Here is an 8,345-nt window from a genome sequence, read left to right on the forward strand (position 1 = left end):
CATTTTCAAGAATACAAGTTCATACAAATTCTATTGGAATTACAAGAATAAAAGAAAATGCAAAGTTTCTTGAATTCTTCAATCTTCAAGCTTCCATTCTTCAAGTCCAGGTTTCTTCAATTCTTTCTTCAAAAGCTCATGTCACATGAAAAAGAAACAAAAAGGGTGGAATTAGCAAAAGTCTAACAAAAATAATTCAAGAGGGCCCAAAAGCCCAAATCAAGTCAAAAAGTCAAAAAAGTCAAAAAGTTAAAGAAAGTCAAAGAGGGATATTTTATGTCATAACTACCACATAGAAGTTACCAACTTTATGACATAAAAATCAAGCTTATGTCGTGGAAGTCAAGAGTCATGAAGAAACCATCCCATGTGCATAATTTATCCCATGTGCATAATTTATGGAACTTGGCCACTAAGCAAGCTTAACATCTAAGGAATTTTGGTAATGATTCACTTAGTAATGATGAATTTTTCAATGATGAAAACTTGGCAACTAAGTGATCTTAAGAACTAAGCTAAAGCCTCTTAGGTGCTAAAATGACCAAAGTTATCCCTCATTTCTTCCTCTATAAATAGAGGAGAAGGCAAACAAAAGAGGACATGAAAAAAAGGGAGAGTAACACACAAAATTCTCACACTTCTAAGTGTTATTCTACATAAGAGAGAAAAAACAACAGTAGCAACAGAAACAAGCTACGGTTCAGAATCACATCAACGAATTTTTCAGAAGCAGTAGCGGTTAAAGGCATACCTCTAACGATTAAACTGGCTAAAGTCTTCTAGCCGCAGGTAAGTCTACTTCATACCTCACGCTCAATATTGCTGTTAATTGTTGTTATACCTATGAATTGTCTGAAACTGAAAACGGAGAAAGCTTGAGTTATTATCGCTATACTGAAATACAGAGAAAAATCATACCAAATTTTCTCTGTAAACCAAGCTCCATACACCAGAAAATTAACTCCAATATTTCAATTGATTCATCATAAGAAAATTGCACATAACCATTTAAAGTTTGTTAGTTTTAGGTTCTTGTATATGCTTGAGTCTGAAAATGAATGACTGTGATGATGAGTTTGTGGTTTAGCCGAATAAATTCATGTTTCTACTTCAATTGAAAGTTGGGTTAAAGAAAAACATACCTGGTTCGTCTTTCCATGGCCGCCGTGAGCCAAGGTCGAGAGAGGTTTTCGTTTGTTGTTGTTGTTCGTCACGAAATCGAGAGAGACACACAGGTTGCCGCTGTTGTTGTTGTTCGAAGAGAGAGAACCGAGAGCAACTCTGAAGAGTTGTTGTTGTTCCATCGACTTCCATGGAAGAGAGAAGCCGAGGTTTGTAATTGTTGTTTTTATGAAGAAGAACAACCGCGAGCAGAGAGCAAACCGAGGGAGAGTGTGAGATTTCTATTGTTGTTGTTGTTCGCTGCAAAAGAGGAGAAAGCTTCATCTTGCAGGTTTTGGTGTTTTCCAGAAGAAAAGAAAAACTCGTAAGAACGAGTGAGAAAGATGAATAGAGGTGTTGTCTCTCTCTTTTGATTGTTAGGGTTTTCCAACCCATTTGTTTAAAACGTGGGCGGATCCGGGTCATCCATGACCCGACCCGGTCCGGTTCACTTTTTTATTTGTTCAGCTTTTTAACATTTGGGCCTGCACCTACCAATTCATTTTTCAACACCTCAGGCCCAATTATTAAGTTTTTTTATTAACTATTTCTTCTATTTTTTCTTTGAGAAAAGTTTTACATAAAAAAGACTTAGTATTTTTATTTTAATATAGGTTTTAGTTTGATTTTCTAATCCTTATTAAAAACTCCAAAAAATATTTAGATGCATATTTAAGTCTATGTTTCTAATTATTTTCTTCTTTTCATAAAAACTACAAAAATATCTTCTCTTAGAATTAATTTTCATTTGAATTTGATATTTTTATATTATTTTGTGTAGTTAATCATTTAAATTTCTATTTGATTACTGTTGCACACATTACTTGAATTTTCTCACTTCATCCGAGACTTCGAGATTATTTCTCCGTTGTTCTCTGGCTTTGTCTGTTTTGTTTGGTCATCCATTTGCTGTAGAAGTCCTTAAACAATTACTGGATGATCATGGAATGCTGTAAGCTGTGAGCTTATTCGATGTTTCTTTTCTGCTGGTATGAATGCTTAACATCTGTTGAGATCCTAATTTATTCCAAGCATATAACTTGAGGATCAAGGTAACACCTCAAACTCAGAAATCCAATTTCTCATTCTTCGAGGTAAGCCTAAAACTCGTCAAATTGTTTTCATAACAGTAATCATTTCAAATCATCTTCAACTGTTTTTTTTATAAACAGTAAATCATTTTCAATGGGCCTCTAATAGAGTGTAAGTCCCAACACCTTTTTCTTTTCTTAGTTTGTTTTCAAAACTGTATTTACAAAATCTTCTTTATGTTTTCAAAACATTCTTCTGGTATTTTAAGGGCATTATTTCCAGTGAAAATCTTCAGATATCTATGTGACCTATGTCCATCTTCACTTCTTCTGTTTTCAAAAACCTTTAACTGTTTATCATAAATATTCAACTGTTATCAATAAAACAACAAAATTGCTGGTGAGGCTTTGTACATACATATTCAAAGGCCTCCACTCCATCCAGGTTAGGCTTTACAAGCTTTCAATTTACAGTCTTTATTTAAATTATTGTCAAATATAAACTGTTTATATATTGTTTAGGACTACGTCTGAGTGTAAACCTTAGGACAGTTAAACTATATATATATATATATATATATATATATATATATATATATATATATATATATATATATTATAGGACTATGGCCTAGGATTGAGAATGTCTTCCCGGTGAAGGCTCTTTCCTAATTAGAGATCTTTAGTTCAAACCCTCAAGATGAATTATTCCCGGTGAAACATCTTGAAAAAAACCTTAGAACCCAAACTAGGATACATCCACCCAAGAGGAATTATTCCCGGTGAAACCTCTTACCCATTTGCTTAGAGCCAAAATAAGTTCAAAACCACATAGCTTTCTCTTGTGCTATAACAAGGACCCTCGATGACCCTCGATTAGCCTCCTCTTAGGCTTTGTACAAGGACCCACAGGCTTCTTAAAAGCATTCCCAGCTTCCTCTTGAGCTTGTATACAAGGACCCATCAGGTTTCTTATAAACATAGGAACAGGTCTTTAGTCACCTTTTAGCCTATCCTGGTGAGTTTCTTCCATTCTTAAAACCAGACTTTTACACAAGCTAAGAATGTCTCAATCTCATTATTGAGTACACCTTTTGGAATGAGAGACATGGACAGTCTCTGTCACCCTTATTCTCAATCTTCAATAATTTTTCTTCTTAGCAGAGTCTAGGTTCCATAGCTGTATATCCTCAGTCAGTGTCAGCCTTAATTTTGGGCTTTAAACAAGAAGTCTCAAATAGATAATCCTTCTGCCATAAATCCAAATCCCCTGTAAAGGGTTAGCCTCCATTAATTCCTTCATTTTAATAAAATTCCCTGGAAAGGGTTAGCTTCCAAAAATTAAAACTTTCAAAAGATAAAACTCTCCAGTTGAGACAAAACCCCTGGAAAGGGTTAGCCTCCAAAATCACTCCTTAAATCCAAATTCCCTGGAAAGGGTTAGCTTCCAAAATTAAGGTTTTTAAAAAGACAAATTCCCCGGTAGAGTCTACCTTAGGTCAACCACTCAAACAAATCACCAGTAGGGTCAATCTTCAAACCTGGGTCTTTCATCCATTCATTCCTGTTTAACAGAACAACAATCCTCAGTAGGGTCAACCCTTAGGATAATCCTCAATAGAGTCAAAATCCCCTCTGAGTCAAAGATCCCACACTGATAGATTTTTCTTTAAAAAGTCAGCCTCAACCTTGGGATTTGTACAAGGCACATACTCCTCTTAGAGTCAAAACCCTACTCATAGGTATTCCCCTATCCAGAGTCAGCCACAACCTTGGGCTTTGTACAAGGCAGATAATAGAGTCTCCCTAGTGAGTCCTTCACCATCAAGTAGCCACAACCTTGGGCTTTGTACAAGCACTACAACACGCTGGGGCTTTAAAAGCGCTTTTTATGGGCTTTAAAAGCGCTTAAAAGCGCTGTGAAAGCCAGCGCTGGCGTAGGTAACAAAAGCGCTTCAGAAAGCGCTCTGGTAGGCCCCCCCTATAAGAGCGCTTTTCTGGAAAAAGCGCTCTGGTAGGCCCCCCTATAAGAGCGCTTTTCTGGAAAAAGCGCTCTGGTAGCCCCCCCTATAAGAGCGCTTTTCTGGAAAAAGCGCTCTGGTAGCCCCCCCCCTATAAGAGCGCTTTTCCAAAAGCGCTTTCGTATGTTGCGTTTTTTTTATTTTTTATGCTTTTTTATTATTCTTTGGCAGTGCTTTTACTAAGAAGCGCTTTTGTAGGTGGACCTTTAAGAGCGCTTTTTAAAAGCGCTGTCGTTGCTAAATGAGGTATTTTAATGTGCAACATGTAATTTAATCCTCCCAGTCGACCTGTAATATTTTCGACCTGTAATATGTTTTCAACCTGTAATATTTTCGACCTGTAATATATTTTCGACGATATAATTTCAGCCATCAGTAAGACAATATATATATACTAATATAATACCATTATAATATCCAAAATTATATATATACATCATTACAACATCAATAATATTATAGTTCAAATCGACACAAATCCTACATGAAAAATTGCTTAATATAAAAGTGACACAAATCCTCTTTGATTTCTTCCAACTTAAGTCTCGGGTACCCAGCAGCACGGAATTCGTCAAGGTACTACAAAACAAAAACATAATATGAATGATATATTTAGTTAAATGTAATAAATTATATGAAATTATCTTAAGTTATAAATTCATACCGTGAGCGGAATCTCTAATTGATTCGCCTGAAGGATTTCTTTCATAAACCTCAAAACAAAGTATCCGCAATCTGAACTGTTTCGCTGTTGCGGACACTACATAGAAAAACAAATAAGATTTTATAGTTGTCTTGTTTTATCAAGTAGCATAAATATTATAAGCAAAATTGTGAAAAATAATGTACCTGCACTTTGATCCAAGTAATGTTGTTTGATTTAGTCCGGGATACCTGTGCGTCCCGTTGACTTCGGAACACTTGTATTGATCTAATTAACAAATATATAAAAGCATGTTTAGATCAATCCCACAAATAAGTAAATATATAAATATACACGAATATTTAGAACGATCCCACTTACAAATCAACGATTTCCTTCATAGTCGGATAATTGGTCCAGTCACCATTTACCGAATTCAGATAATACACGACTTCTCTTATAGGGTTGATAGCAAGCAACAACCAGTGTGCTCTATAAATTAAAACAATAGGTTATATGAAAATTTTGCTATACACAAAAGAAACAGAGATTAGATGAACCAAGAATGAGAAACTAACCCTACTGGTCGGGTATTATACGCCCAAAGATGCAGACTTTCTGAATTGCCAGTGGACATGAATCTATCGACTAAGAGCTGTCTAACTGATTCCGGTTCCGAAGCAATTGCCATTCCGCTGCAATGGGCGGAAGACACGAAACGGAATCTGTTAGACAATACAGTCCCGCGCAACACTCTGTCATACAACAACCTTAAATAAAAACATAATAAACATTAGATTATTTTCATTGAAATGTGTAAATAAATTATATTGTGGGACTAATTAAATAATATATTGGATGAGTGAATATTACCGGATGTATGAGTGCATATTACCGACGCCTAGTTATTCATGCGTAAAAATCTCTTCCAAGTCATCAATTGCAATATGTGACTTGAATTCAATACCGAAGACACTTTCATCCATATTGATTTCACGTAAAGCACCATCCTTCAAATCGGACATATCAACCATTGTTGCGAGCGTCGTCCGGTACCGAGCCACAAAAGCACCGCCTTTTTTTGCCGCTATCTTCGGAGGACCAGTGGGTGGTACGCTACGAACTTGCTGCGTCACTTGTTGTGACTCCCGAGCGGATGCCTAAAAATCATATAAGTTAGGGTAAAATAAAAAATCATGCAGATTTAGATTCAGATTATATATTAACACTTTAAATGTACCTCTTTTAGTGATGCAACAGACTCCTCCTCCTGTAAAATCCCTTTACCCTTAATTGCGGGTTTTATAGGAGCAGTCTAAAATTAAAATGTAAAACATAATTAATAAACGGTTTAGAATTGACATTCGAAAACTAAATGATTCATAATCGTTTTCAATATACCTCATCACTAATGGTAATGAGCTCCGAGGGCCATGCAACAAATGATCCTATTGCATCTCGCAGCAATGTCATCTCTGAGACCATGTCAGGTACCGGTAGCATCGCATCATGATCTAATACAACATCCACCGATACTTTCAGGTGTCCATCCGGGAGCGGTCTATGGTGAAGTAAATCTCCCAAAGTGTTGTGCACTTTTCCCTTGCCAACTAGTCGATAATTCGGTGACGATAAGTATAGTTGGCAAGATGAAATGCCCTAAACCAATAGTAAATATAAAGTCATTATCATTAATAAAATAGAACAATTTGTAAGGAAAAAAATTTATAATTACCTCAGGAAATTTCCTTTGACAGTTGATACTAGCCTTATCACTAGTTTCTTTCACCGATGAAGTGTTGCACTTTTCTCTCATATACATATCTTTATCTCTTTGCAATTTAGAGACTTGTGCTTGCAATTCCTGCAACTTTTGCAACACTTCTTCATTGGTAAGATTTGATCTTCTCCTAGGACTCTTGTAAAAAGAGGTTGGAGTCACACCATGACCCTTACCCCTCACCCGACCGGGATACTCAGGAGCATCTAGTGCTCTACTAAGTACGCTCCCCTCACCGGTGGATACCGATTGCGACAAGGTCTCCTGTAATTCATTTACATTTCAATAATTATTAGTGGAGATAAAAAATCATTTATATATTAAAAAACATTTGATTTAATTAAAGACACAGCATTATACTTACACATTCAGTATAAACTCTATGAACATCGGGATCGACAGCTTGATTCTTGCCCACACGAGCTTCCTTCCACAACACATGTACAGGAAGTGAAGTTTCCTCACTTTTAGTCTCCTCTAACTATGCATTGACACAAATGATAAAATCGTCAAATAAAACATGCACATTTAGACAATTAATTAAAACGTATTTCTATTTACTTACAATTTTATCCTCTAAGCGTGCATATCCCAAACGCCCTTTTTTGTATGGATACGCGGGTTTGGATGCTCTCGCACTATTCGTGGCACTCCTTTTCCGAAAATCTTCATCTCTTTGCTTTACAAACTCAGCCCAATCTTTTTCATCAATGAAGATCTCATACTTTTTTGGCCGTCCCGGTGCCTCTTCATGAAAGTTTCCATCTTTATCCTTAAGATAGGTGTTTGTCAAAAAAGCTTTCCACCCTCTATATCTTTTGCCGGCCAAACTAAGTATGTAGCGTCTACGATCATCTGGTATCTCAAAAGTCCTCTGCAAAAAAACATACGCATAGTGTGTTAGTATAAGTAATTTAAACAATTTATCGTCAAGATAATAACAACAATTAACCATATATGATATATACCTGAAGCTCGTCCCAAATCGCTTTTTTTTTCCGCATCCAACTCTTCGCTTTTCAGATTCCATTTAGCTATGGAGACCGGAATATGCATACGAACAAGTGTACCAATATAGCTTGTCAACTTTGCAGAATTAGGACCAATTGCTTGTTTATCAGAATTCCAATCCAAATGGTATACTAATCCTTGGTCTCTATGTCGAATGATTCCCTTCATAATGGTGATGCCTCGTGCAACTTCTTTTGCTTCAGTATCAGGTGGAGCATTTGTATCCGGAGCATCTCTTTCTTGTGAGTTTTCTTGTGAGTTTTCAGGTGGAGCATTAGTACATTAGTACACTATTAATAAGCTAACAATCTATACAAGTCAAATGGAAGTCAAACCATGCATGTACAAGTAAATCGGAAACGAAATCGATACAAATCAAAATAAGCGTCAAAAAAGAAAGTTGTCGGAATTGAACGAATACATGGCTATGGTAAAACGTCCCCACGGACTCAAAAATAAAGTCGGTTTTCCGAAATTCAGACCCTAAGCCCGACTTTTGATTACGGGCAGAAGCAAAACCGATAAAAAACAGTCCCGAAATGTAAAGATAAGTGCATGAGCAGCTCCGGAATCGTCAAAATAGTATAGTTACATGTAAAGAAGTCAACAAACGGATACATGGTTCAAAAGTTATGTACAAAACGAGAATATGCACCAAAATTGAATAAGTACTATACTATTGAATAAAACAATCGGTA

At 36.2% G+C, this 8,345-nt stretch overlaps 1 long non-coding RNA gene across 1 annotated transcript; it reads right to left on the reverse strand.

Moving 5' to 3' along the window:
- Positions 1 to 4,616: 4,616 nt before the first annotated feature.
- LOC131646140 (uncharacterized) lies at positions 4,617 to 5,155 on the reverse strand. The gene is made up of 3 exons (XR_009297312.1): positions 5,063 to 5,155; positions 4,878 to 4,973; positions 4,617 to 4,792 (listed from the first exon to the last, which is right to left on the reverse strand). It is a non-coding gene; the product is annotated as an uncharacterized LOC131646140 (long non-coding RNA).
- Between the last annotated feature and the right edge of the window lie 3,190 nt (positions 5,156 to 8,345).

Source organism: Vicia villosa, linkage group LG2 (assembly GCF_029867415.1).
Source record: "Vicia villosa cultivar HV-30 ecotype Madison, WI linkage group LG2, Vvil1.0, whole genome shotgun sequence".
Classification (NCBI taxonomy): Eukaryota; Viridiplantae; Streptophyta; class Magnoliopsida; order Fabales; family Fabaceae; genus Vicia; species Vicia villosa.